General features: G+C 45.1%; 28 non-coding genes across 28 annotated transcripts; all 28 read right to left on the minus strand.

Annotated features, from left to right (window-relative positions):
* Positions 1-702: 702 nt before the first annotated feature.
* On the minus strand, positions 703-817 carry LOC146773454 (U5 spliceosomal RNA). Its single transcript, XR_014974915.1, has one exon. It is a non-coding gene; the product is annotated as a U5 spliceosomal RNA (small nuclear RNA).
* An 852-nt stretch (positions 818-1,669) lies between these two features.
* Positions 1,670-1,784, minus strand: LOC146773455 (U5 spliceosomal RNA). Its single transcript, XR_014974121.1, has one exon. It is a non-coding gene; the product is annotated as a U5 spliceosomal RNA (small nuclear RNA).
* An 839-nt stretch (positions 1,785-2,623) lies between these two features.
* Positions 2,624-2,739, minus strand: LOC146773456 (U5 spliceosomal RNA). The gene has a single exon (XR_014974384.1). It is a non-coding gene; the product is annotated as a U5 spliceosomal RNA (small nuclear RNA).
* An 888-nt stretch (positions 2,740-3,627) lies between these two features.
* Positions 3,628-3,742, minus strand: LOC146773457 (U5 spliceosomal RNA). The gene has a single exon (XR_014974916.1). It is a non-coding gene; the product is annotated as a U5 spliceosomal RNA (small nuclear RNA).
* An 883-nt stretch (positions 3,743-4,625) lies between these two features.
* LOC146773458 (U5 spliceosomal RNA) lies at positions 4,626-4,740 on the minus strand. The gene has a single exon (XR_014974122.1). It is a non-coding gene; the product is annotated as a U5 spliceosomal RNA (small nuclear RNA).
* An 839-nt stretch (positions 4,741-5,579) lies between these two features.
* LOC146773459 (U5 spliceosomal RNA) lies at positions 5,580-5,694 on the minus strand. The gene has a single exon (XR_014974123.1). It is a non-coding gene; the product is annotated as a U5 spliceosomal RNA (small nuclear RNA).
* Positions 5,695-6,533: 839 nt separating this feature from the next.
* LOC146773460 (U5 spliceosomal RNA) lies at positions 6,534-6,649 on the minus strand. Its single transcript, XR_014974385.1, has one exon. It is a non-coding gene; the product is annotated as a U5 spliceosomal RNA (small nuclear RNA).
* Positions 6,650-7,488: 839 nt separating this feature from the next.
* LOC146773461 (U5 spliceosomal RNA) lies at positions 7,489-7,603 on the minus strand. Its single transcript, XR_014974917.1, has one exon. It is a non-coding gene; the product is annotated as a U5 spliceosomal RNA (small nuclear RNA).
* An 888-nt stretch (positions 7,604-8,491) lies between these two features.
* LOC146773462 (U5 spliceosomal RNA) lies at positions 8,492-8,606 on the minus strand. The gene has a single exon (XR_014974124.1). It is a non-coding gene; the product is annotated as a U5 spliceosomal RNA (small nuclear RNA).
* Positions 8,607-9,445: 839 nt separating this feature from the next.
* On the minus strand, positions 9,446-9,561 carry LOC146773463 (U5 spliceosomal RNA). Its single transcript, XR_014974386.1, has one exon. It is a non-coding gene; the product is annotated as a U5 spliceosomal RNA (small nuclear RNA).
* An 839-nt stretch (positions 9,562-10,400) lies between these two features.
* LOC146773464 (U5 spliceosomal RNA) lies at positions 10,401-10,515 on the minus strand. Its single transcript, XR_014974918.1, has one exon. It is a non-coding gene; the product is annotated as a U5 spliceosomal RNA (small nuclear RNA).
* Positions 10,516-11,403: 888 nt separating this feature from the next.
* Positions 11,404-11,518, minus strand: LOC146773465 (U5 spliceosomal RNA). Its single transcript, XR_014974919.1, has one exon. It is a non-coding gene; the product is annotated as a U5 spliceosomal RNA (small nuclear RNA).
* Positions 11,519-12,370: 852 nt separating this feature from the next.
* On the minus strand, positions 12,371-12,485 carry LOC146773466 (U5 spliceosomal RNA). The gene has a single exon (XR_014974920.1). It is a non-coding gene; the product is annotated as a U5 spliceosomal RNA (small nuclear RNA).
* Positions 12,486-13,337: 852 nt separating this feature from the next.
* Positions 13,338-13,452, minus strand: LOC146773467 (U5 spliceosomal RNA). The gene has a single exon (XR_014974126.1). It is a non-coding gene; the product is annotated as a U5 spliceosomal RNA (small nuclear RNA).
* Positions 13,453-14,291: 839 nt separating this feature from the next.
* Positions 14,292-14,406, minus strand: LOC146773468 (U5 spliceosomal RNA). Its single transcript, XR_014974921.1, has one exon. It is a non-coding gene; the product is annotated as a U5 spliceosomal RNA (small nuclear RNA).
* An 852-nt stretch (positions 14,407-15,258) lies between these two features.
* Positions 15,259-15,373, minus strand: LOC146773469 (U5 spliceosomal RNA). Its single transcript, XR_014974922.1, has one exon. It is a non-coding gene; the product is annotated as a U5 spliceosomal RNA (small nuclear RNA).
* Positions 15,374-16,225: 852 nt separating this feature from the next.
* LOC146773470 (U5 spliceosomal RNA) lies at positions 16,226-16,340 on the minus strand. The gene has a single exon (XR_014974127.1). It is a non-coding gene; the product is annotated as a U5 spliceosomal RNA (small nuclear RNA).
* Positions 16,341-17,179: 839 nt separating this feature from the next.
* Positions 17,180-17,295, minus strand: LOC146773471 (U5 spliceosomal RNA). Its single transcript, XR_014974387.1, has one exon. It is a non-coding gene; the product is annotated as a U5 spliceosomal RNA (small nuclear RNA).
* Positions 17,296-18,134: 839 nt separating this feature from the next.
* Positions 18,135-18,249, minus strand: LOC146773472 (U5 spliceosomal RNA). Its single transcript, XR_014974924.1, has one exon. It is a non-coding gene; the product is annotated as a U5 spliceosomal RNA (small nuclear RNA).
* An 889-nt stretch (positions 18,250-19,138) lies between these two features.
* On the minus strand, positions 19,139-19,253 carry LOC146773473 (U5 spliceosomal RNA). The gene has a single exon (XR_014973790.1). It is a non-coding gene; the product is annotated as a U5 spliceosomal RNA (small nuclear RNA).
* An 839-nt stretch (positions 19,254-20,092) lies between these two features.
* Positions 20,093-20,208, minus strand: LOC146773474 (U5 spliceosomal RNA). The gene has a single exon (XR_014974388.1). It is a non-coding gene; the product is annotated as a U5 spliceosomal RNA (small nuclear RNA).
* Positions 20,209-21,047: 839 nt separating this feature from the next.
* LOC146773475 (U5 spliceosomal RNA) lies at positions 21,048-21,162 on the minus strand. Its single transcript, XR_014974925.1, has one exon. It is a non-coding gene; the product is annotated as a U5 spliceosomal RNA (small nuclear RNA).
* Positions 21,163-22,051: 889 nt separating this feature from the next.
* LOC146773476 (U5 spliceosomal RNA) lies at positions 22,052-22,166 on the minus strand. Its single transcript, XR_014974926.1, has one exon. It is a non-coding gene; the product is annotated as a U5 spliceosomal RNA (small nuclear RNA).
* An 839-nt stretch (positions 22,167-23,005) lies between these two features.
* LOC146773477 (U5 spliceosomal RNA) lies at positions 23,006-23,120 on the minus strand. Its single transcript, XR_014974809.1, has one exon. It is a non-coding gene; the product is annotated as a U5 spliceosomal RNA (small nuclear RNA).
* Positions 23,121-24,008: 888 nt separating this feature from the next.
* LOC146773478 (U5 spliceosomal RNA) lies at positions 24,009-24,123 on the minus strand. The gene has a single exon (XR_014974927.1). It is a non-coding gene; the product is annotated as a U5 spliceosomal RNA (small nuclear RNA).
* An 852-nt stretch (positions 24,124-24,975) lies between these two features.
* LOC146773479 (U5 spliceosomal RNA) lies at positions 24,976-25,090 on the minus strand. Its single transcript, XR_014974928.1, has one exon. It is a non-coding gene; the product is annotated as a U5 spliceosomal RNA (small nuclear RNA).
* Positions 25,091-25,942: 852 nt separating this feature from the next.
* On the minus strand, positions 25,943-26,057 carry LOC146773480 (U5 spliceosomal RNA). The gene has a single exon (XR_014974810.1). It is a non-coding gene; the product is annotated as a U5 spliceosomal RNA (small nuclear RNA).
* Positions 26,058-26,945: 888 nt separating this feature from the next.
* Positions 26,946-27,060, minus strand: LOC146773481 (U5 spliceosomal RNA). The gene has a single exon (XR_014974929.1). It is a non-coding gene; the product is annotated as a U5 spliceosomal RNA (small nuclear RNA).
* Positions 27,061-27,081: the final 21 nt, after the last annotated feature.

The following is a 27,081-nucleotide window of genomic DNA, read 5'->3' on the forward strand; positions in this document are numbered from 1 at the left end:
CAAGGTACAAAAAGGTGGACTGTTCACATGTGTATGTCTGGGAATATGCAAATTTCTTTTGTACTCACCTCAGCTCATTAGGAGTTGTCGGGGCTGCTGGGGAAGGGGAACAGGAAATGTGAATCAGGCTTTTAGTTAAGTGGCACTGTAGGCCTTTTGTCCCCTAGCCATTTTACGCTTTCAACACGCTCTACACATAGCCATGCACCGTATGTGCCTTTTTCACACGTACTTTCATTAAACCTGAATATAGAAGGATATATCTGTCTAGGCTGGAGACACGTGAAACAAGTCTGACGTGCCCCTTCAAGTCTACCTGAGAGGAAGCTGACTCAGGATTGGCGACCTCTCAGGGCACCTCTAACGGGCACAAATAACGGGCAAGCCCTATGAAAAGCACAGCATGAGTCTTGGTCCCACCTTTAAAAAGGAGGGTGACCTCTGGGATCTGGCAGCAGGATCTTTGGGAGATAAGAAAATATACTGCCTGCGATCGTGAAGTTTCAAGTCAGTCAAGAAAAGCAATCTCATGCACTGCACAAGCTCTTTCCCATGAGGCACCTCTCCTGCACTCTGTTTAAGCAAATGAGCAAGCAGAGAGCTCAGGAATAAAACACCAAACTTATGTCCCCCAAAAAAGCAGCAGACAATTGCTGGATATTCCCCAACTTCTAATGCTTTTCTTTTAAACAAATGATAAACAGCCTCACCTGTGGCAAGGCTTAAAAAAATTGAATAAACTCTTAAATGTTCCTCTCCACGGAAATCTTTAGTAAAAGGCGAAAGATTTTTTCGTTTTGAAGAGAAACCAGAGTAAGTGACAATATAGCTCTCTAGGGTAAGTGGCGGCACATCAAAGACCCTGTCATTGCGAGGGTGAGGACCTGAAAGGTATTTTCAGGCTCTAAGAAAGAGGGCGAGAACCAGGCCGGTGGGCAAAACAGGCCAACATTTCAAAGTCTCTGCTCAAGGTACAAAAAGGTGGACTGTTCACATGTGTATGTCTGGGAATATGCAAATTTCTTTTGTACTCACCTCAGCTCATTAGGAGTTGTCGGGGCTGCTGGGGAAGGGGAACAGGAAATGTGAATCAGGCTTTTAGTTAAGTGGCACTGTAGGCCTTTTGTCCCCTAGCCATTTTACGCTTTCAACACGCTCTACACATAGCCATGCACCGTATGTGCCTTTTTCACACGTACTTTCATTAAACCTGAATATAGAAGGATATATCTGTCTAGGCTGGAGACACGTGAAACAAGTCTGACGTGCCCCTTCAAGTCTACCTGAGAGGAAGCTGACTCAGGATTGGCGACCTCTCAGGGCACCTCTAACGGGCACAAATAACGGGCAAGCCCTATGAAAAGCACAGCATGAGTCTTGGTCCCACCTTTAAAAAGGAGGGTGACCTCTGGGATCTGGCAGCAGGATCTTTGGGAGATAAGAAAATATACTGCCTGCGATCGTGAAGTTTCAAGTCAGTCAAGAAAAGCAATCTCATGCACTGCACAAGCTCTTTCCCATGAGGCACCTCTCCTGCACTCTGTTTATGCAAATGAGCAAGCAGAGAGCTCAGGAATAAAACACCAAACTCATGTCCCCCAAAAAAGCAGCAGACAATTGCTGGATATTCCCCAACTTGTAATGCTTTTCTTTTAAACAAATGATAAACAGCCTCACCTGTGGCAAGGCTTAAAAAAATTGAATAAACTCTTAAATGTTCCTCTCCATGGAAATCTTTAGTAAAAGGCGAAAGATTTTTTCGTTTTGAAGAGAAACCAGAGTAAGTGACAATATAGCTCTCTAGGGTAAGTGGCGGCACATCAAAGACCCTGTCATTGCGAGGGTGAGGACCTGAAAGGTATTTTCAGGCTCTAAGAAAGAGGGCGAGAACCAGGCCGGTGGGCAAAACAGGCCAACATTTCAAAGTCTCTGCTCAAGGTACAAAAAGGTGGACTGTTCACATGTGTATGTCTGGGAATATGCAAATTTCTTTTGTACTCACCTCAGCTCATTAGGAGTTGTCGGGGCTGCTGGGGAAGGGGAACAGGAAATGTGAATCAGGCTTTTAGTTAAGTGGCACTGTAGGCCTTTTGTCCCCTAGCCATTTTACGCTTTCAACACGCTCTACACATAGCCATGCACCGTATGTGCCTTTTTCACACGTACTTTCATTAAACCTGAATATAGAAGGATATATCTGTCTAGGCTGGAGACACGTGAAACAAGTCTGACGTGCCCCTTCAAGTCTACCTGAGAGGAAGCTGACTCAGGATTGGCGACCTCAACGGGCACCTCTAACGGGCAAGCCCTATGAAAAGCACAGCATGAGTCTTGGTCCCACCTTTAAAAAGGAGGGTGACCTCTGGGATCTGGCAGCAGGATCTTTGGGAGATAAGAAAATATACTGCCTGCGATCGTGAAGTTTCAAGTCAGTCAAGAAAAGCAATCTCATGCACTGCACAAGCTCTTTCCCATGAGGCACCTCTCCTGCACTCTGTTTATGCAAATGAGCAAGCAGAGAGCTCAGGAATAAAACACCAAACTCATGTCCCCCAAAAAAGCAACAGACAATTGCTGGATATTCCCCAACTTGTAATGCTTTTCTTTTAAACAAATGATAAACAGCCTCACCTGTGGCAAAGGTTTAAAAAAATTGAATAAACTCTTAAATGTTCCTCTCCACGGAAATCTTTAGTAAAAGGCGAAAGATTTTTTCGTTTTGAAGAGAAACCAGAGTAAGTGACAATATAGCTCTCTAGGGTAAGTGGCGGCACATCAAAGACCCTGTCATTGCGAGGGTGAGGACCTGAAAGGTATTTTCAGGCTCTAAGAAAGAGGGCGAGAACCAGGCCGGTGGGCAAAACAGGCCAACATTTCAAAGTCTCTGCTCAAGGTACAAAAAGGTGGACTGTTCACATGTGTATGTCTGGGAATATGCAAATTTCTTTTGTACTCACCTCAGCTCATTAGGAGTTGTCGGGGCTGCTGGGGAAGGGGAACAGGAAATGTGAATCAGGCTTTTAGTTAAGTGGCACTGTAGGCCTTTTGTCCCCTAGCCATTTTACGCTTTCAACACCATCCCTCCAATCGATATGCTCAGAGCCACCACTGTGCTCTACACATAGCCATGCACCGTATGTGCCTTTTTCACACGTACTTTCATTAAACCTGAATATAGAAGCATATATCTGTCTAGGCTGGAGACACGTGGAACAAGTCTGACGTGCCCCTTCAAGTCTACCTGAGAGGAAGCTGACTCAGGATTGGCGACCTCTCAGGGCACCTCTAACGGGCACAAATAACGGGCAAGCCCTATGAAAAGCACAGCATGAGTCTTGGTCCCACCTTTAAAAAGGAGGGTGACCTCTGGGATCTGGCAGCAGGATCTTTGGGAGATAAGAAAATATACTGCCTGCGATCGTGAAGTTTCAAGTCAGTCAAGAAAAGCAGTCTCATGCACTGCACAAGCTCTTTCCCATGAGGCACCTCTCCTGCACTCTGTTTATGCAAATGAGCAAGCAGAGAGCTCAGGAATAAAACACCAAACTCATGTCCCCCAAAAAAGCAGCAGACAATTGCTGGATATTCCCCAACTTGTAATGCTTTTCTTTTAAACAAATGATAAACAGCCTCACCTGTGGCAAGGCTTAAAAAAATTGAATAAACTCTTAAATGTTCCTCTCCACGGAAATCTTTAGTAAAAGGCGAAAGATTTTTTCGTTTTGAAGAGAAACCAGAGTAAGTGACAATATAGCTCTCTAGGGTAAGTGGCGGCACATCAAAGACCCTGTCATTGCGAGGGTGAGGACCTGAAAGGTATTTTCAGGCTCTAAGAAAGAGGGCGAGAACCAGGCCGGTGGGCAAAACAGGCCAACATTTCAAAGTCTCTGCTCAAGGTACAAAAAGGTGGACTGTTCACATGTGTATGTCTGGGAATATGCAAATTTCTTTTGTACTCACCTCAGCTCATTAGGAGTTGTCGGGGCTGCTGGGGAAGGGGAACAGGAAATGTGAATCAGGCTTTTAGTTAAGTGGCACTGTAGGCCTTTTGTCCCCTAGCCATTTTACGCTTTCAACACGCTCTACACATAGCCATGCACCGTATGTGCCTTTTTCACACGTACTTTCATTAAACCTGAATATAGAAGGATATATCTGTCTAGGCTGGAGACACGTGAAACAAGTCTGACGTGCCCCTTCAAGTCTACCTGAGAGGAAGCTGACTCAGGATTGGCGACCTCTCAAGGAAGCTGACTCAGGATTGGCGACCTCTCAGGGCACCTCTAACGGGCACAAATAACGGGCAAGCCCTATGAAAAGCACAGCATGAGTCTTGGTCCCACCTTTAAAAAGGAGGGTGACCTCTGGGATCTGGCAGCAGGATCTTTGGGAGATAAGAAAATATACTGCCTGCGATCGTGAAGTTTCAAGTCAGTCAAGAAAAGCAATCTCATGCACTGCACAAGCTCTTTCCCATGAGGCACCTCTCCTGCACTCTGTTTATGCAAATGAGCAAGCAGAGAGCTCAGGAATAAAACACCAAACTCATGTCCCCCAAAAAAGCAGCAGACAATTGCTGGATATTCCCCAACTTGTAATGCTTTTCTTTTAAACAAATGATAAACAGCCTCACCTGTGGCAAGGCTTAAAAAAATTGAATAAACTCTTAAATGTTCCTCTCCATGGAAATCTTTAGTAAAAGGCGAAAGATTTTTTCGTTTTGAAGAGAAACCAGAGTAAGTGACAATATAGCTCTCTAGGGTAAGTGGCGGCACATCAAAGACCCTGTCATTGCGAGGGTGAGGACCTGAAAGGTATTTTCAGGCTCTAAGAAAGAGGGCGAGAACCAGGCCGGTGGGCAAAACAGGCCAACATTTCAAAGTCTCTGCTCAAGGTACAAAAAGGTGGACTGTTCACATGTGTATGTCTGGGAATATGCAAATTTCTTTTGTACTCACCTCAGCTCATTAGGAGTTGTCGGGGCTGCTGGGGAAGGGGAACAGGAAATGTGAATCAGGCTTTTAGTTAAGTGGCACTGTAGGCCTTTTGTCCCCTAGCCATTTTACGCTTTCAACACGCTCTACACATAGCCATGCACCGTATGTGCCTTTTTCACACGTACTTTCATTAAACCTGAATATAGAAGGATATATCTGTCTAGGCTGGAGACACGTGAAACAAGTCTGACGTGCCCCTTCAAGTCTACCTGAGAGGAAGCTGACTCAGGATTGGCGACCTCAACGGGCACCTCTAACGGGCAAGCCCTATGAAAAGCACAGCATGAGTCTTGGTCCCACCTTTAAAAAGGAGGGTGACCTCTGGGATCTGGCAGCAGGATCTTTGGGAGATAAGAAAATATACTGCCTGCGATCGTGAAGTTTCAAGTCAGTCAAGAAAAGCAATCTCATGCACTGCACAAGCTCTTTCCCATGAGGCACCTCTCCTGCACTCTGTTTATGCAAATGAGCAAGCAGAGAGCTCAGGAATAAAACACCAAACTCATGTCCCCCAAAAAAGCAGCAGACAATTGCTGGATATTCCCCAACTTGTAATGCTTTTCTTTTAAACAAATGATAAACAGCCTCACCTGTGGCAAGGCTTAAAAAAATTGAATAAACTCTTAAATGTTCCTCTCCATGGAAATCTTTAGTAAAAGGCGAAAGATTTTTTCGTTTTGAAGAGAAACCAGAGTAAGTGACAATATAGCTCTCTAGGGTAAGTGGCGGCACATCAAAGACCCTGTCATTGCGAGGGTGAGGACCTGAAAGGTATTTTCAGGCTCTAAGAAAGAGGGCGAGAACCAGGCCGGTGGGCAAAACAGGCCAACATTTCAAAGTCTCTGCTCAAGGTACAAAAAGGTGGACTGTTCACATGTGTATGTCTGGGAATATGCAAATTTCTTTTGTACTCACCTCAGCTCATTAGGAGTTGTCGGGGCTGCTGGGGAAGGGGAACAGGAAATGTGAATCAGGCTTTTAGTTAAGTGGCACTGTAGGCCTTTTGTCCCCTAGCCATTTTACGCTTTCAACACGCTCTACACATAGCCATGCACCGTATGTGCCTTTTTCACACGTACTTTCATTAAACCTGAATATAGAAGGATATATCTGTCTAGGCTGGAGACACGTGAAACAAGTCTGACGTGCCCCTTCAAGTCTACCTGAGAGGAAGCTGACTCAGGATTGGCGACCTCAACGGGCACCTCTAACGGGCAAGCCCTATGAAAAGCACAGCATGAGTCTTGGTCCCACCTTTAAAAAGGAGGGTGACCTCTGGGATCTGGCAGCAGGATCTTTGGGAGATAAGAAAATATACTGCCTGCGATCGTGAAGTTTCAAGTCAGTCAAGAAAAGCAATCTCATGCACTGCACAAGCTCTTTCCCATGAGGCACCTCTCCTGCACTCTGTTTATGCAAATGAGCAAGCAGAGAGCTCAGGAATAAAACACCAAACTCATGTCCCCCAAAAAAGCAACAGACAATTGCTGGATATTCCCCAACTTGTAATGCTTTTCTTTTAAACAAATGATAAACAGCCTCACCTGTGGCAAAGGTTTAAAAAAATTGAATAAACTCTTAAATGTTCCTCTCCACGGAAATCTTTAGTAAAAGGCGAAAGATTTTTTCGTTTTGAAGAGAAACCAGAGTAAGTGACAATATAGCTCTCTAGGGTAAGTGGCGGCACATCAAAGACCCTGTCATTGCGAGGGTGAGGACCTGAAAGGTATTTTCAGGCTCTAAGAAAGAGGGCGAGAACCAGGCCGGTGGGCAAAACAGGCCAACATTTCAAAGTCTCTGCTCAAGGTACAAAAAGGTGGACTGTTCACATGTGTATGTCTGGGAATATGCAAATTTCTTTTGTACTCACCTCAGCTCATTAGGAGTTGTCGGGGCTGCTGGGGAAGGGGAACAGGAAATGTGAATCAGGCTTTTAGTTAAGTGGCACTGTAGGCCTTTTGTCCCCTAGCCATTTTACGCTTTCAACACGCTCTACACATAGCCATGCACCGTATGTGCCTTTTTCACACGTACTTTCATTAAACCTGAATATAGAAGGATATATCTGTCTAGGCTGGAGACACGTGAAACAAGTCTGACGTGCCCCTTCAAGTCTACCTGAGAGGAAGCTGACTCAGGATTGGCGACCTCAACGGGCACAAATAACGGGCAAGCCCTATGAAAAGCACAGCATGAGTCTTGGTCCCACCTTTAAAAAGGAGGGTGACCTCTGGGATCTGGCAGCAGGATCTTTGGGAGATAAGAAAATATACTGCCTGCGATCGTGAAGTTTCAAGTCAGTCAAGAAAAGCAATCTCATGCACTGCACAAGCTCTTTCCCATGAGGCACCTCTCCTGCACTCTGTTTATGCAAATGAGCAAGCAGAGAGCTCAGGAATAAAACACCAAACTCATGTCCCCCAAAAAAGCAGCAGACAATTGCTGGATATTCCCCAACTTGTAATGCTTTTCTTTTAAACAAATGATAAACAGCCTCACCTGTGGCAAGGCTTAAAAAAATTGAATAAACTCTTAAATGTTCCTCTCCACGGAAATCTTTAGTAAAAGGCGAAAGATTTTTTCGTTTTGAAGAGAAACCAGAGTAAGTGACAATATAGCTCTCTAGGGTAAGTGGCGGCACATCAAAGACCCTGTCATTGCGAGGGTGAGGACCTGAAAGGTATTTTCAGGCTCTAAGAAAGAGGGCGAGAACCAGGCCGGTGGGCAAAACAGGCCAACATTTCAAAGTCTCTGCTCAAGGTACAAAAAGGTGGACTGTTCACATGTGTATGTCTGGGAATATGCAAATTTCTTTTGTACTCACCTCAGCTCATTAGGAGTTGTCGGGGCTGCTGGGGAAGGGGAACAGGAAATGTGAATCAGGCTTTTAGTTAAGTGGCACTGTAGGCCTTTTGTCCCCTAGCCATTTTACGCTTTCAACACCATCCCTCCAATCGATATGCTCAGAGCCACCACTGTGCTCTACACATAGCCATGCACCGTATGTGCCTTTTTCACACGTACTTTCATTAAACCTGAATATAGAAGCATATATCTGTCTAGGCTGGAGACACGTGGAACAAGTCTGACGTGCCCCTTCAAGTCTACCTGAGAGGAAGCTGACTCAGGATTGGCGACCTCTCAGGGCACCTCTAACGGGCACAAATAACGGGCAAGCCCTATGAAAAGCACAGCATGAGTCTTGGTCCCACCTTTAAAAAGGAGGGTGACCTCTGGGATCTGGCAGCAGGATCTTTGGGAGATAAGAAAATATACTGCCTGCGATCGTGAAGTTTCAAGTCAGTCAAGAAAAGCAATCTCATGCACTGCACAAGCTCTTTCCCATGAGGCACCTCTCCTGCACTCTGTTTATGCAAATGAGCAAGCAGAGAGCTCAGGAATAAAACACCAAACTCATGTCCCCCAAAAAAGCAGCAGACAATTGCTGGATATTCCCCAACTTGTAATGCTTTTCTTTTAAACAAATGATAAACAGCCTCACCTGTGGCAAGGCTTAAAAAAATTGAATAAACTCTTAAATGTTCCTCTCCATGGAAATCTTTAGTAAAAGGCGAAAGATTTTTTCGTTTTGAAGAGAAACCAGAGTAAGTGACAATATAGCTCTCTAGGGTAAGTGGCGGCACATCAAAGACCCTGTCATTGCGAGGGTGAGGACCTGAAAGGTATTTTCAGGCTCTAAGAAAGAGGGCGAGAACCAGGCCGGTGGGCAAAACAGGCCAACATTTCAAAGTCTCTGCTCAAGGTACAAAAAGGTGGACTGTTCACATGTGTATGTCTGGGAATATGCAAATTTCTTTTGTACTCACCTCAGCTCATTAGGAGTTGTCGGGGCTGCTGGGGAAGGGGAACAGGAAATGTGAATCAGGCTTTTAGTTAAGTGGCACTGTAGGCCTTTTGTCCCCTAGCCATTTTACGCTTTCAACACGCTCTACACATAGCCATGCACCGTATGTGCCTTTTTCACACGTACTTTCATTAAACCTGAATATAGAAGGATATATCTGTCTAGGCTGGAGACACGTGAAACAAGTCTGACGTGCCCCTTCAAGTCTACCTGAGAGGAAGCTGACTCAGGATTGGCGACCTCAACGGGCACCTCTAACGGGCAAGCCCTATGAAAAGCACAGCATGAGTCTTGGTCCCACCTTTAAAAAGGAGGGTGACCTCTGGGATCTGGCAGCAGGATCTTTGGGAGATAAGAAAATATACTGCCTGCGATCGTGAAGTTTCAAGTCAGTCAAGAAAAGCAATCTCATGCACTGCACAAGCTCTTTCCCATGAGGCACCTCTCCTGCACTCTGTTTATGCAAATGAGCAAGCAGAGAGCTCAGGAATAAAACACCAAACTCATGTCCCCCAAAAAAGCAACAGACAATTGCTGGATATTCCCCAACTTGTAATGCTTTTCTTTTAAACAAATGATAAACAGCCTCACCTGTGGCAAAGGTTTAAAAAAATTGAATAAACTCTTAAATGTTCCTCTCCACGGAAATCTTTAGTAAAAGGCGAAAGATTTTTTCGTTTTGAAGAGAAACCAGAGTAAGTGACAATATAGCTCTCTAGGGTAAGTGGCGGCACATCAAAGACCCTGTCATTGCGAGGGTGAGGACCTGAAAGGTATTTTCAGGCTCTAAGAAAGAGGGCGAGAACCAGGCCGGTGGGCAAAACAGGCCAACATTTCAAAGTCTCTGCTCAAGGTACAAAAAGGTGGACTGTTCACATGTGTATGTCTGGGAATATGCAAATTTCTTTTGTACTCACCTCAGCTCATTAGGAGTTGTCGGGGCTGCTGGGGAAGGGGAACAGGAAATGTGAATCAGGCTTTTAGTTAAGTGGCACTGTAGGCCTTTTGTCCCCTAGCCATTTTACGCTTTCAACACGCTCTACACATAGCCATGCACCGTATGTGCCTTTTTCACACGTACTTTCATTAAACCTGAATATAGAAGGATATATCTGTCTAGGCTGGAGACACGTGAAACAAGTCTGACGTGCCCCTTCAAGTCTACCTGAGAGGAAGCTGACTCAGGATTGGCGACCTCAACGGGCACAAATAACGGGCAAGCCCTATGAAAAGCACAGCATGAGTCTTGGTCCCACCTTTAAAAAGGAGGGTGACCTCTGGGATCTGGCAGCAGGATCTTTGGGAGATAAGAAAATATACTGCCTGCGATCGTGAAGTTTCAAGTCAGTCAAGAAAAGCAATCTCATGCACTGCACAAGCTCTTTCCCATGAGGCACCTCTCCTGCACTCTGTTTATGCAAATGAGCAAGCAGAGAGCTCAGGAATAAAACACCAAACTCATGTCCCCCAAAAAAGCAGCAGACAATTGCTGGATATTCCCCAACTTGTAATGCTTTTCTTTTAAACAAATGATAAACAGCCTCACCTGTGGCAAGGCTTAAAAAAATTGAATAAACTCTTAAATGTTCCTCTCCACGGAAATCTTTAGTAAAAGGCGAAAGATTTTTTCGTTTTGAAGAGAAACCAGAGTAAGTGACAATATAGCTCTCTAGGGTAAGTGGCGGCACATCAAAGACCCTGTCATTGCGAGGGTGAGGACCTGAAAGGTATTTTCAGGCTCTAAGAAAGAGGGCGAGAACCAGGCCGGTGGGCAAAACAGGCCAACATTTCAAAGTCTCTGCTCAAGGTACAAAAAGGTGGACTGTTCACATGTGTATGTCTGGGAATATGCAAATTTCTTTTGTACTCACCTCAGCTCATTAGGAGTTGTCGGGGCTGCTGGGGAAGGGGAACAGGAAATGTGAATCAGGCTTTTAGTTAAGTGGCACTGTAGGCCTTTTGTCCCCTAGCCATTTTACGCTTTCAACACCATCCCTCCAATCGATATGCTCAGAGCCACCACTGTGCTCTACACATAGCCATGCACCGTATGTGCCTTTTTCACACGTACTTTCATTAAACCTGAATATAGAAGCATATATCTGTCTAGGCTGGAGACACGTGGAACAAGTCTGACGTGCCCCTTCAAGTCTACCTGAGAGGAAGCTGACTCAGGATTGGCGACCTCTCAGGGCACCTCTAACGGGCACAAATAACGGGCAAGCCCTATGAAAAGCACAGCATGAGTCTTGGTCCCACCTTTAAAAAGGAGGGTGACCTCTGGGATCTGGCAGCAGGATCTTTGGGAGATAAGAAAATATACTGCCTGCGATCGTGAAGTTTCAAGTCAGTCAAGAAAAGCAATCTCATGCACTGCACAAGCTCTTTCCCATGAGGCACCTCTCCTGCACTCTGTTTATGCAAATGAGCAAGCAGAGAGCTCAGGAATAAAACACCAAACTCATGTCCCCCAAAAAAGCAGCAGACAATTGCTGGATATTCCCCAACTTGTAATGCTTTTCTTTTAAACAAATGATAAACAGCCTCACCTGTGGCAAGGCTTAAAAAAATTGAATAAACTCTTAAATGTTCCTCTCCACGGAAATCTTTAGTAAAAGGCGAAAGATTTTTTCGTTTTGAAGAGAAACCAGAGTAAGTGACAATATAGCTCTCTAGGGTAAGTGGCGGCACATCAAAGACCCTGTCATTGCGAGGGTGAGGACCTGAAAGGTATTTTCAGGCTCTAAGAAAGAGGGCGAGAACCAGGCCGGTGGGCAAAACAGGCCAACATTTCAAAGTCTCTGCTCAAGGTACAAAAAGGTGGACTGTTCACATGTGTATGTCTGGGAATATGCAAATTTCTTTTGTACTCACCTCAGCTCATTAGGAGTTGTCGGGGCTGCTGGGGAAGGGGAACAGGAAATGTGAATCAGGCTTTTAGTTAAGTGGCACTGTAGGCCTTTTGTCCCCTAGCCATTTTACGCTTTCAACACGCTCTACACATAGCCATGCACCGTATGTGCCTTTTTCACACGTACTTTCATTAAACCTGAATATAGAAGGATATATCTGTCTAGGCTGGAGACACGTGAAACAAGTCTGACGTGCCCCTTCAAGTCTACCTGAGAGGAAGCTGACTCAGGATTGGCGACCTCTCAGGGCACCTCTAACGGGCACAAATAACGGGCAAGCCCTATGAAAAGCACAGCATGAGTCTTGGTCCCACCTTTAAAAAGGAGGGTGACCTCTGGGATCTGGCAGCAGGATCTTTGGGAGATAAGAAAATATACTGCCTGCGATCGTGAAGTTTCAAGTCAGTCAAGAAAAGCAATCTCATGCACTGCACAAGCTCTTTCCCATGAGGCACCTCTCCTGCACTCTGTTTAAGCAAATGAGCAAGAAGAGAGCTCAGGAATAAAACACCAAACTTATGTCCCCCAAAAAAGCAGCAGACAATTGCTGGATATTCCCCAACTTCTAATGCTTTTCTTTTAAACAAATGATAAACAGCCTCACCTGTGGCAAGGCTTAAAAAAATTGAATAAACTCTTAAATGTTCCTCTCCACGGAAATCTTTAGTAAAAGGCGAAAGATTTTTTCGTTTTGAAGAGAAACCAGAGTAAGTGACAATATAGCTCTCTAGGGTAAGTGGCGGCACATCAAAGACCCTGTCATTGCGAGGGTGAGGACCTGAAAGGTATTTTCAGGCTCTAAGAAAGAGGGCGAGAACCAGGCCGGTGGGCAAAACAGGCCAACATTTCAAAGTCTCTGCTCAAGGTACAAAAAGGTGGACTGTTCACATGTGTATGTCTGGGAATATGCAAATTTCTTTTGTACTCACCTCAGCTCATTAGGAGTTGTCGGGGCTGCTGGGGAAGGGGAACAGGAAATGTGAATCAGGCTTTTAGTTAAGTGGCACTGTAGGCCTTTTGTCCCCTAGCCATTTTACGCTTTCAACACGCTCTACACATAGCCATGCACCGTATGTGCCTTTTTCACACGTACTTTCATTAAACCTGAATATAGAAGGATATATCTGTCTAGGCTGGAGACACGTGAAACAAGTCTGACGTGCCCCTTCAAGTCTACCTGAGAGGAAGCTGACTCAGGATTGGCGACCTCTCAGGGCACCTCTAACGGGCACAAATAACGGGCAAGCCCTATGAAAAGCACAGCATGAGTCTTGGTCCCACCTTTAAAAAGGAGGGTGACCTCTGGGATCTGGCAGCAGGATCTTTGGGAGATAAGAAAATATACTGCCTGCGATCGTGAAGTTTCAAGTCAGTCAAGAAAAGCAATCTCATGCACTGCACAAGCTCTTTCCCATGAGGCACCTCTCCTGCACTCTGTTTATGCAAATGAGCAAGCAGAGAGCTCAGGAATAAAACACCAAACTCATGTCCCCCAAAAAAGCAGCAGACAATTGCTGGATATTCCCCAACTTGTAATGCTTTTCTTTTAAACAAATGATAAACAGCCTCACCTGTGGCAAGGCTTAAAAAAATTGAATAAACTCTTAAATGTTCCTCTCCATGGAAATCTTTAGTAAAAGGCGAAAGATTTTTTCGTTTTGAAGAGAAACCAGAGTAAGTGACAATATAGCTCTCTAGGGTAAGTGGCGGCACATCAAAGACCCTGTCATTGCGAGGGTGAGGACCTGAAAGGTATTTTCAGGCTCTAAGAAAGAGGGCGAGAACCAGGCCGGTGGGCAAAACAGGCCAACATTTCAAAGTCTCTGCTCAAGGTACAAAAAGGTGGACTGTTCACATGTGTATGTCTGGGAATATGCAAATTTCTTTTGTACTCACCTCAGCTCATTAGGAGTTGTCGGGGCTGCTGGGGAAGGGGAACAGGAAATGTGAATCAGGCTTTTAGTTAAGTGGCACTGTAGGCCTTTTGTCCCCTAGCCATTTTACGCTTTCAACACGCTCTACACATAGCCATGCACCGTATGTGCCTTTTTCACACGTACTTTCATTAAACCTGAATATAGAAGGATATATCTGTCTAGGCTGGAGACACGTGAAACAAGTCTGACGTGCCCCTTCAAGTCTACCTGAGAGGAAGCTGACTCAGGATTGGCGACCTCAACGGGCACCTCTAACGGGCAAGCCCTATGAAAAGCACAGCATGAGTCTTGGTCCCACCTTTAAAAAGGAGGGTGACCTCTGGGATCTGGCAGCAGGATCTTTGGGAGATAAGAAAATATACTGCCTGCGATCGTGAAGTTTCAAGTCAGTCAAGAAAAGCAATCTCATGCACTGCACAAGCTCTTTCCCATGAGGCACCTCTCCTGCACTCTGTTTATGCAAATGAGCAAGCAGAGAGCTCAGGAATAAAACACCAAACTCATGTCCCCCAAAAAAGCAACAGACAATTGCTGGATATTCCCCAACTTGTAATGCTTTTCTTTTAAACAAATGATAAACAGCCTCACCTGTGGCAAGGCTTAAAAAAATTGAATAAACTCTTAAATGTTCCTCTCCACGGAAATCTTTAGTAAAAGGCGAAAGATTTTTTCGTTTTGAAGAGAAACCAGAGTAAGTGACAATATAGCTCTCTAGGGTAAGTGGCGGCACATCAAAGACCCTGTCATTGCGAGGGTGAGGACCTGAAAGGTATTTTCAGGCTCTAAGAAAGAGGGCGAGAACCAGGCCGGTGGGCAAAACAGGCCAACATTTCAAAGTCTCTGCTCAAGGTACAAAAAGGTGGACTGTTCACATGTGTATGTCTGGGAATATGCAAATTTCTTTTGTACTCACCTCAGCTCATTAGGAGTTGTCGGGGCTGCTGGGGAAGGGGAACAGGAAATGTGAATCAGGCTTTTAGTTAAGTGGCACTGTAGGCCTTTTGTCCCCTAGCCATTTTACGCTTTCAACACGCTCTACACATAGCCATGCACCGTATGTGCCTTTTTCACACGTACTTTCATTAAACCTGAATATAGAAGGATATATCTGTCTAGGCTGGAGACACGTGAAACAAGTCTGACGTGCCCCTTCAAGTCTACCTGAGAGGAAGCTGACTCAGGATTGGCGACCTCTCAGGGCACAAATAACGGGCACAAATAACGGGCAAGCCCTATGAAAAGCACAGCATGAGTCTTGGTCCCACCTTTAAAAAGGAGGGTGACCTCTGGGATCTGGCAGCAGGATCTTTGGGAGATAAGAAAATATACTGCCTGCGATCGTGAAGTTTCAAGTCAGTCAAGAAAAGCAATCTCATGCACTGCACAAGCTCTTTCCCATGAGGCACCTCTCCTGCACTCTGTTTAAGCAAATGAGCAAGAAGAGAGCTCAGGAATAAAACACCAAACTTATGTCCCCCAAAAAAGCAGCAGACAATTGCTGGATATTCCCCAACTTCTAATGCTTTTCTTTTAAACAAATGATAAACAGCCTCACCTGTGGCAAGGCTTAAAAAAATTGAATAAACTCTTAAATGTTCCTCTCCACGGAAATCTTTAGTAAAAGGCGAAAGATTTTTTCGTTTTGAAGAGAAACCAGAGTAAGTGACAATATAGCTCTCTAGGGTAAGTGGCGGCACATCAAAGACCCTGTCATTGCGAGGGTGAGGACCTGAAAGGTATTTTCAGGCTCTAAGAAAGAGGGCGAGAACCAGGCCGGTGGGCAAAACAGGCCAACATTTCAAAGTCTCTGCTCAAGGTACAAAAAGGTGGACTGTTCACATGTGTATGTCTGGGAATATGCAAATTTCTTTTGTACTCACCTCAGCTCATTAGGAGTTGTCGGGGCTGCTGGGGAAGGGGAACAGGAAATGTGAATCAGGCTTTTAGTTAAGTGGCACTGTAGGCCTTTTGTCCCCTAGCCATTTTACGCTTTCAACACGCTCTACACATAGCCATGCACCGTATGTGCCTTTTTCACACGTACTTTCATTAAACCTGAATATAGAAGGATATATCTGTCTAGGCTGGAGACACGTGAAACAAGTCTGACGTGCCCCTTCAAGTCTACCTGAGAGGAAGCTGACTCAGGATTGGCGACCTCTCAGGGCACCTCTAACGGGCACAAATAACGGGCAAGCCCTATGAAAAGCACAGCATGAGTCTTGGTCCCACCTTTAAAAAGGAGGGTGACCTCTGGGATCTGGCAGCAGGATCTTTGGGAGATAAGAAAATATACTGCCTGCGATCGTGAAGTTTCAAGTCAGTCAAGAAAAGCAATCTCATGCACTGCACAAGCTCTTTCCCATGAGGCACCTCTCCTGCACTCTGTTTATGCAAATGAGCAAGCAGAGAGCTCAGGAATAAAACACCAAACTCATGTCCCCCAAAAAAGCAGCAGACAATTGCTGGATATTCCCCAACTTGTAATGCTTTTCTTTTAAACAAATGATAAACAGCCTCACCTGTGGCAAGGCTTAAAAAAATTGAATAAACTCTTAAATGTTCCTCTCCATGGAAATCTTTAGTAAAAGGCGAAAGATTTTTTCGTTTTGAAGAGAAACCAGAGTAAGTGACAATATAGCTCTCTAGGGTAAGTGGCGGCACATCAAAGACCCTGTCATTGCGAGGGTGAGGACCTGAAAGGTATTTTCAGGCTCTAAGAAAGAGGGCGAGAACCAGGCCGGTGGGCAAAACAGGCCAACATTTCAAAGTCTCTGCTCAAGGTACAAAAAGGTGGACTGTTCACATGTGTATGTCTGGGAATATGCAAATTTCTTTTGTACTCACCTCAGCTCATTAGGAGTTGTCGGGGCTGCTGGGGAAGGGGAACAGGAAATGTGAATCAGGCTTTTAGTTAAGTGGCACTGTAGGCCTTTTGTCCCCTAGCCATTTTACGCTTTCAACACGCTCTACACATAGCCATGCACCGTATGTGCCTTTTTCACACGTACTTTCATTAAACCTGAATATAGAAGGATATATCTGTCTAGGCTGGAGACACGTGAAACAAGTCTGACGTGCCCCTTCAAGTCTACCTGAGAGGAAGCTGACTCAGGATTGGCGACCTCAACGGGCACCTCTAACGGGCAAGCCCTATGAAAAGCACAGCATGAGTCTTGGTCCCACCTTTAAAAAGGAGGGTGACCTCTGGGATCTGGCAGCAGGATCTTTGGGAGATAAGAAAATATACTGCCTGCGATCGTGAAGTTTCAAGTCAGTCAAGAAAAGCAATCTCATGCACTGCACAAGCTCTTTCCCATGAGGCACCTCTCCTGCACTCTGTTTATGCAAATGAGCAAGCAGAGAGCTCAGGAATAAAACACCAAACTCATGTCCCCCAAAAAAGCAACAGACAATTGCTGGATATTCCCCAACTTGTAATGCTTTTCTTTTAAACAAATGATAAACAGCCTCACCTGTGGCAAAGGTTTAAAAAAATTGAATAAACTCTTAAATGTTCCTCTCCACGGAAATCTTTAGTAAAAGGCGAAAGATTTTTTCGTTTTGAAGAGAAACCAGAGTAAGTGACAATATAGCTCTCTAGGGTAAGTGGCGGCACATCAAAGACCCTGTCATTGCGAGGGTGAGGACCTGAAAGGTATTTTCAGGCTCTAAGAAAGAGGGCGAGAACCAGGCCGGTGGGCAAAACAGGCCAACATTTCAAAGTCTCTGCTCAAGGTACAAAAAGGTGGACTGTTCACATGTGTATGTCTGGGAATATGCAAATTTCTTTTGTACTCACCTCAGCTCATTAGGAGTTGTCGGGGCTGCTGGGGAAGGGGAACAGGAAATGTGAATCAGGCTTTTAGTTAAGTGGCACTGTAGGCCTTTTGTCCCCTAGCCATTTTACGCTTTCAACACGCTCTACACATAGCCATGCACCGTATGTGCCTTTTTCACACGTACTTTCATTAAACCTGAATATAGAAGGATATATCTGTCTAGGCTGGAGACACGTGAAACAAGTCTGACGTGCCCCTTCAAGTCTACCTGAGAGGAAGCTGACTCAGGATTGGCGACCTCAACGGGCACAAATAACGGGCAAGCCCTATGAAAAGCACAGCATGAGTCTTGGTCCCACCTTTAAAAAGGAGGGTGACCTCTGGGATCTGGCAGCAGGATCTTTGGGAGATAAGAAAATATACTGCCTGCGATCGTGAAGTTTCAAGTCAGTCAAGAAAAGCAATCTCATGCACTGCACAAGCTCTTTCCCATGAGGCACCTCTCCTGCACTCTGTTTATGCAAATGAGCAAGCAGAGAGCTCAGGAATAAAACACCAAACTCATGTCCCCCAAAAAAGCAGCAGACAATTGCTGGATATTCCCCAACTTGTAATGCTTTTCTTTTAAACAAATGATAAACAGCCTCACCTGTGGCAAGGCTTAAAAAAATTGAATAAACTCTTAAATGTTCCTCTCCACGGAAATCTTTAGTAAAAGGCGAAAGATTTTTTCGTTTTGAAGAGAAACCAGAGTAAGTGACAATATAGCTCTCTAGGGTAAGTGGCGGCACATCAAAGACCCTGTCATTGCGAGGGTGAGGACCTGAAAGGTATTTTCAGGCTCTAAGAAAGAGGGCGAGAACCAGGCCGGTGGGCAAAACAGGCCAACATTTCAAAGTCTCTGCTCAAGGTACAAAAAGGTGGACTGTTCACATGTGTATGTCTGGGAATATGCAAATTTCTTTTGTACTCACCTCAGCTCATTAGGAGTTGTCGGGGCTGCTGGGGAAGGGGAACAGGAAATGTGAATCAGGCTTTTAGTTAAGTGGCACTGTAGGCCTTTTGTCCCCTAGCCATTTTACGCTTTCAACACCATCCCTCCAATCGATATGCTCAGAGCCACCACTGTGCTCTACACATAGCCATGCACCGTATGTGCCTTTTTCACACGTACTTTCATTAAACCTGAATATAGAAGGATATATCTGTCTAGGCTGGAGACACATGAAACAAGTCTGACGTGCCCCTTCAAGTCTACCTGAGAGGAAGCTGACTCAGGATTGGTGACCTCTCAGGGCACCTCTAAACGGACACAAATAACGGGCAAGCCCTATGAAAAGCACAGCATGAGTCTTGGTCCCACCTTTAAAAAGGAGGGTGACCTCTGGGATCTGGCAGCAGGATCTTTGGGAGATAAGAAAATATACTGCCTGCGATCGTGAAGTTTCAAGTCAGTCAAGAAAAGCAATCTCATGCACTGCACAAGCTCTTTCCCATGAGGCACCTCTCCTGCACTCTGTTTATGCAAATGAGCAAGCAGAGAGCTCAGGAATAAAACACCAAACTCATGTCCCCCAAAAAAGCAGCAGACAATTTCTGGATATTCCCCAACTTGTAATGCTTTTCTTTTAAACAAATGATAAACAGCCTCACCTGTGGCAAGGCTTAAAAAAATTGAATAAACTCTTAAATGTTCCTCTCCACGGAAATCTTTAGTAAAAGGCGAAAGATTTTTTCTTTTTGAAGAGAAACCAGAGTAAGTGACAATATAGCTCTCTAGGGTAAGTGGCGGCACATCAAAGACCCTGTCATTGCGAGGGTGAGGACCTGAAAGGTATTTTCAGGCTCTAAGAAAGAGGGCGAGAACCAGGCCGGTGGGCAAAACAGGCCAACATTTCAAAGTCTCTGCTCAAGGTACAAAAAGGTGGACTGTTCACATGTGTATGTCTGGGAATATGCAAATTTCTTTTGTACTCACCTCAGCTCATTAGGAGTTGTCGGGGCTGCTGGGGAAGGGGAACAGGAAATGTGAATCAGGCTTTTAGTTAAGTGGCACTGTAGGCCTTTTGTCCCCTAGCCATTTTACGCTTTCAACACGCTCTACACATAGCCATGCACCGTATGTGCCTTTTTCACACGTACTTTCATTAAACCTGAATATAGAAGGATATATCTGTCTAGGCAGGAGACACGTGAAACAAGTCTGACGTGCCCCTTCAAGTCTACCTGAGAGGAAGCTGACTCAGGATTGGCGACCTCTCAGGGCACCTCTAACGGGCAAGCCCTATGAAAAGCACAGCATGAGTCTTGGTCCCACCTTTAAAAAGGAGGGTGACCTCTGGGATCTGGCAGCAGGATCTTTGGGAGATAAGAAAATATACTGCCTGCGATCGTGAAGTTTCAAGTCAGTCAAGAAAAGCAATCTCATGCACTGCACAAGCTCTTTCCCATGAGGCACCTCTCCTGCACTCTGTTTATGCAAATGAGCAAGCAGAGAGCTCAGGAATAAAACACCAAACTCATGTCCCCCAAAAAAGCAACAGACAATTGCTGGATATTCCCCAACTTGTAATGCTTTTCTTTTAAACAAATGATAAACAGCCTCACCTGTGGCAAAGGTTTAAAAAAATTGAATAAACTCTTAAATGTTCCTCTCCACGGAAATCTTTAGTAAAAGGCGAAAGATTTTTTCGTTTTGAAGAGAAACCAGAGTAAGTGACAATATAGCTCTCTAGGGTAAGTGGCGGCACATCAAAGACCCTGTCATTGCGAGGGTGAGGACCTGAAAGGTATTTTCAGGCTCTAAGAAAGAGGGCGAGAACCAGGCCGGTGGGCAAAACAGGCCAACATTTCAAAGTCTCTGCTCAAGGTACAAAAAGGTGGACTGTTCACATGTGTATGTCTGGGAATATGCAAATTTCTTTTGTACTCACCTCAGCTCATTAGGAGTTGTCGGGGCTGCTGGGGAAGGGGAACAGGAAATGTGAATCAGGCTTTTAGTTAAGTGGCACTGTAGGCCTTTTGTCCCCTAGCCATTTTACGCTTTCAACACGCTCTACACATAGCCATGCACCGTATGTGCCTTTTTCACACGTACTTTCATTAAACCTGAATATAGAAGGATATATCTGTCTAGGCTGGAGACACGTGAAACAAGTCTGACGTGCCCCTTCAAGTCTACCTGAGAGGAAGCTGACTCAGGATTGGCGACCTCAACGGGCACAAATAACGGGCAAGCCCTATGAAAAGCACAGCATGAGTCTTGGTCCCACCTTTAAAAAGGAGGGTGACCTCTGGGATCTGGCAGCAGGATCTTTGGGAGATAAGAAAATATACTGCCTGCGATCGTGAAGTTTCAAGTCAGTCAAGAAAAGCAATCTCATGCACTGCACAAGCTCTTTCCCATGAGGCACCTCTCCTGCACTCTGTTTATGCAAATGAGCAAGCAGAGAGCTCAGGAATAAAACACCAAACTCATGTCCCCCAAAAAAGCAGCAGACAATTGCTGGATATTCCCCAACTTGTAATGCTTTTCTTTTAAACAAATGATAAACAGCCTCACCTGTGGCAAGGCTTAAAAAAATTGAATAAACTCTTAAATGTTCCTCTCCACGGAAATCTTTAGTAAAAGGCGAAAGATTTTTTCGTTTTGAAGAGAAACCAGAGTAAGTGACAATATAGCTCTCTAGGGTAAGTGGCGGCACATCAAAGACCCTGTCATTGCGAGGGTGAGGACCTGAAAGGTATTTTCAGGCTCTAAGAAAGAGGGCGAGAACCAGGCCGGTGGGCAAAACAGGCCAACATTTCAAAGTCTCTGCTCAAGGTACAAAAAGGTGGACTGTTCACATGTGTATGTCTGGGAATATGCAAATTTCTTTTGTACTCACCTCAGCTCATTAGGAGTTGTCGGGGCTGCTGGGGAAGGGGAACAGGAAATGTGAATCAGGCTTTTAGTTAAGTGGCACTGTAGGCCTTTTGTCCCCTAGCCATTTTACGCTTTCAACACCATCCCTCCAATCGATATGCTCAGAGCCACCACTGTGCTCTACACATAGCCATGCACCGTATGTGCCTTTTTCACACGTACTTTCATTAAACCTGAATATAGAAGGATATATCTGTCTAGGCTGGAGACACATGAAACAAGTCTGACGTGCCCCTTCAAGTCTACCTGAGAGGAAGCTGACTCAGGATTGGTGACCTCTCAGGGCACCTCTAAACGGACACAAATAACGGGCAAGCCCTATGAAAAGCACAGCATGAGTCTTGGTCCCACCTTTAAAAAGGAGGGTGACCTCTGGGATCTGGCAGCAGGATCTTTGGGAGATAAGAAAATATACTGCCTGCGATCGTGAAGTTTCAAGTCAGTCAAGAAAAGCAATCTCATGCACTGCACAAGCTCTTTCCCATGAGGCACCTCTCCTGCACTCTGTTTATGCAAATGAGCAAGCAGAGAGCTCAGGAATAAAACACCAAACTCATGTCCCCCAAAAAAGCAGCAGACAATTTCTGGATATTCCCCAACTTGTAATGCTTTTCTTTTAAACAAATGATAAACAGCCTCACCTGTGGCAAGGCTTAAAAAAATTGAATAAACTCTTAAATGTTCCTCTCCACGGAAATCTTTAGTAAAAGGCGAAAGATTTTTTCGTTTTGAAGAGAAACCAGAGTAAGTGACAATATAGCTCTCTAGGGTAAGTGGCGGCACATCAAAGACCCTGTCATTGCGAGGGTGAGGACCTGAAAGGTATTTTCAGGCTCTAAGAAAGAGGGCGAGAACCAGGCCGGTGGGCAAAACAGGCCAACATTTCAAAGTCTCTGCTCAAGGTACAAAAAGGTGGACTGTTCACATGTGTATGTCTGGGAATATGCAAATTTCTTTTGTACTCACCTCAGCTCATTAGGAGTTGTCGGGGCTGCTGGGGAAGGGGAACAGGAAATGTGAATCAGGCTTTTAGTTAAGTGGCACTGTAGGCCTTTTGTCCCCTAGCCATTTTACGCTTTCAACACGCTCTACACATAGCCATGCACCGTATGTGCCTTTTTCACACGTACTTTCATTAAACCTGAATATAGAAGGATATATCTGTCTAGGCTGGAGACACGTGAAACAAGTCTGACGTGCCCCTTCAAGTCTACCTGAGAGGAAGCTGACTCAGGATTGGCGACCTCTCAGGGCACCTCTAACGGGCAAGCCCTATGAAAAGCACAGCATGAGTCTTGGTCCCACCTTTAAAAAGGAGGGTGACCTCTGGGATCTGGCAGCAGGATCTTTGGGAGATAAGAAAATATACTGCCTGCGATCGTGAAGTTTCAAGTCAGTCAAGAAAAGCAATCTCATGCACTGCACAAGCTCTTTCCCATGAGGCACCTCTCCTGCACTCTGTTTATGCAAATGAGCAAGCAGAGAGCTCAGGAATAAAACACCAAACTCATGTCCCCCAAAAAAGCAACAGACAATTGCTGGATATTCCCCAACTTCTAATACTTTTCTTTTAAACAAATGATAAACAGCCTCACCTGTGGCAAGGCTTAAAAAAATTGAATAAACTCTTAAATGTTCCTCGCCACGGAAATGTTTAGTAAAAGGCGAAAGATTTTTTCGTTTTGAAGAGAAACCAGAATAAGTGACAATATAGCTCTCTAGGGTAAGTGGCGCCACATCAAAGACCCTGTCATTGCGAGGGTGAGGACCTGAAAGGTATTTTCAGGCTCTAAGAAAGAGGGCGAGAACCAGGCCGGTGGGCAAAACAGGCCAACATTTCAGAGTCTCTGCTCAAGGTACAAAAAGGTGGACTGTTCACATGTGTATGTCTGGGAATATGCAAATTTCTTTTGTACTCACCTCAGCTCATTAGGAGTTGTCGGGGCTGCTGGGGAAGGGGAACAGGAAATGTGAATCAGGCTTTTAGTTAAGTGGCACTGTAGGCCTTTTGTCCCCTAGCCATTTTACGCTTTCAACACCATCCCTCCAATCGATATGCTCAGAGCCACCACTGTGCTCTACACATAGCCATGCACCGTATGTGCCTTTTTCACACGTACTTTCATTAAACCTGAATATAGAAGCATATATCTGTCTAGGCTGGAGACACGTGGAACAAGTCTGACGTGCCCCTTCAAGTCTACCTGAGAGGAAGCTGACTCAGGATTGGCGACCTCTCAGGGCACCTCTAACGGGCACAAATAACGGGCAAGCCCTATGAAAAGCACAGCATGAGTCTTGGTCCCACCTTTAAAAAGGAGGGTGACCTCTGGGATCTGGCAGCAGGATCTTTGGGAGAGAAGAAAATATACTGCCTGCGATCGTGAAGTTTCAAGTCAGTCAAGAAAAGCAATCTCATGCACTGCACAAGCTCTTTCCCATGAGGCACCTCTCCTGCACTCTGTTTATGCAAATGAGCAAGCAGAGAGCTCAGGAATAAAACACCAAACTCATGTCCCCCAAAAAAGCAGCAGACAATTGCTGGATATTCCCCAACTTGTAATGCTTTTCTTTTAAACAAATGATAAACAGCCTCACCTGTGGCAAGGCTTAAAAAAATTGAATAAACTCTTAAATGTTCCTCTCCACGGAAATCTTTAGTAAAAGGCGAAAGATTTTTTCGTTTTGAAGAGAAACCAGAGTAAGTGACAATATAGCTCTCTAGGGTAAGTGGCGGCACATCAAAGACCCTGTCATTGCGAGGGTGAGGACCTGAAAGGTATTTTCAGGCTCTAAGAAAGAGGGCGAGAACCAGGCCGGTGGGCAAAACAGGCCAACATTTCAAAGTCTCTGCTCAAGGTACAAAAAGGTGGACTGTTCACATGTGTATGTCTGGGAATATGCAAATTTCTTTTGTACTCACCTCAGCTCATTAGGAGTTGTCGGGGCTGCTGGGGAAGGGGAACAGGAAATGTGAATCAGGCTTTTAGTTAAGTGGCACTGTAGGCCTTTTGTCCCCTAGCCATTTTACGCTTTCAACACGCTCTACACATAGCCATGCACCGTATGTGCCTTTTTCACACGTACTTTCATTAAACCTGAATATAGAAGGATATATCTGTCTAGGCTGGAGACACGTGAAACAAGTCTGACGTGCCCCTTCAAGTCTACCTGAGAGGAAGCTGACTCAGGATTGGCGACCTCTCAGGGCACCTCTAACGGGCACAAATAACGGGCAAGCCCTATGAAAAGCACAGCATGAGTCTTGGTCCCACCTTTAAAAAGGAGGGTGACCTCTGGGATCTGGCAGCAGGATCTTTGGGAGATAAGAAAATATACTGCCTGCGATCGTGAAGTTTCAAGTCAGTCAAGAAAAGCAATCTCATGCACTGCACAAGCTCTTTCCCATGAGGCACCTCTCCTGCACTCTGTTTAAGCAAATGAGCAAGCAGAGAGCTCAGGAATAAAACACCAAACTTATGTCCCCCAAAAAAGCAGCAGACAATTGCTGGATATTCCCCAACTTCTAATGCTTTTCTTTTAAACAAATGATAAACAGCCTCACCTGTGGCAAGGCTTAAAAAAATTGAATAAACTCTTAAATGTTCCTCTCCACGGAAATCTTTAGTAAAAGGCGAAAGATTTTTTCGTTTTGAAGAGAAACCAGAGTAAGTGACAATATAGCTCTCTAGGGTAAGTGGCGGCACATCAAAGACCCTGTCATTGCGAGGGTGAGGACCTGAAAGGTATTTTCAGGCTCTAAGAAAGAGGGCGAGAACCAGGCCGGTGGGCAAAACAGGCCAACATTTCAAAGTCTCTGCTCAAGGTACAAAAAGGTGGACTGTTCACATGTGTATGTCTGGGAATATGCAAATTTCTTTTGTACTCACCTCAGCTCATTAGGAGTTGTCGGGGCTGCTGGGGAAGGGGAACAGGAAATGTGAATCAGGCTTTTAGTTAAGTGGCACTGTAGGCCTTTTGTCCCCTAGCCATTTTACGCTTTCAACACGCTCTACACATAGCCATGCACCGTATGTGCCTTTTTCACACGTACTTTCATTAAACCTGAATATAGAAGGATATATCTGTCTAGGCTGGAGACACGTGAAACAAGTCTGACGTGCCCCTTCAAGTCTACCTGAGAGGAAGCTGACTCAGGATTGGCGACCTCTCAGGGCACCTCTAACGGGCACAAATAACGGGCAAGCCCTATGAAAAGCACAGCATGAGTCTTGGTCCCACCTTTAAAAAGGAGGGTGACCTCTGGGATCTGGCAGCAGGATCTTTGGGAGATAAGAAAATATACTGCCTGCGATCGTGAAGTTTCAAGTCAGTCAAGAAAAGCAATCTCATGCACTGCACAAGCTCTTTCCCATGAGGCACCTCTCCTGCACTCTGTTTATGCAAATGAGCAAGCAGAGAGCTCAGGAATAAAACACCAAACTCATGTCCCCCAAAAAAGCAGCAGACAATTGCTGGATATTCCCCAACTTGTAATGCTTTTCTTTTAAACAAATGATAAACAGCCTCACCTGTGGCAAGGCTTAAAAAAATTGAATAAACTCTTAAATGTTCCTCGCCACGGAAATGTTTAGTAAAAGGCGAAAGATTTTTTCGTTTTGAAGAGAAACCAGAATAAGTGACAATATAGCTCTCTAGGGTAAGTGGCGCCACATCAAAGACTCTGTCATTGCGAGGGTGAGGACCTGAAAGGTATTTTCAGGCTCTAAGAAAGAGGGCGAGAACCAGGCCGGTGGGCAAAACAGGCCAACATTTCAGAGTCTCTGCTCAAGGTACAAAAAGGTGGACTGTTCACATGTGTATGTCTGGGAATATGCAAATTTCTTTTGTACTCACCTCAGCTCATTAGGAGTTGTCGGGGCTGCTGGGGAAGGGGAACAGGAAATGTGAATCAGGCTTTTAGTTAAGTGGCACTGTAGGCCTTTTGTCCCCTAGCCATTTTACGCTTTCAACACCATCCCTCCAATCGATATGCTCAGAGCCACCACTGTGCTCTACACATAGCCATGCACCGTATGTGCCTTTTTCACACGTACTTTCATTAAACCTGAATATAGAAGCATATATCTGTCTAGGCTGGAGACACGTGGAACAAGTCTGACGTGCCCCTTCAAGTCTACCTGAGAGGAAGCTGACTCAGGATTGGCGACCTCTCAGGGCACCTCTAACGGGCACAAATAACGGGCAAGCCCTATGAAAAGCACAGCATGAGTCTTGGTCCCACCTTTAAAAAGGAGGGTGACCTCTGGGATCTGGCAGCAGGATCTTTGGGAGATAAGAAAATATACTGCCTGCGATCGTGAAGTTTCAAGTCAGTCAAGAAAAGCAATCTCATGCACTGCACAAGCTCTTTCCCATGAGGCACCTCTCCTGCACTCTGTTTATGCAAATGAGCAAGCAGAGAGCTCAGGAATAAAACACCAAACTCATGTCCCCCAAAAAAGCAGCAGACAATTGCTGGACATTCCCCAACTTGTAATGCTTTTCTTTTAAACAAATGATAAACAGCCTCACCTGTGGCAAGGCTTAAAAAAATTGAATAAACTCTTAAATGTTCCTCTCCACGGAAATCTTTAGTAAAAGGCGAAAGATTTTTTCGTTTTGAAGAGAAACCAGAGTAAGTGACAATATAGCTCTCTAGG

This window comes from Triturus cristatus, chromosome 12 (genome assembly GCF_964204655.1).
Source record: "Triturus cristatus chromosome 12, aTriCri1.1, whole genome shotgun sequence".
In the NCBI taxonomy this organism is placed as follows: domain Eukaryota; kingdom Metazoa; phylum Chordata; class Amphibia; order Caudata; family Salamandridae; genus Triturus; species Triturus cristatus.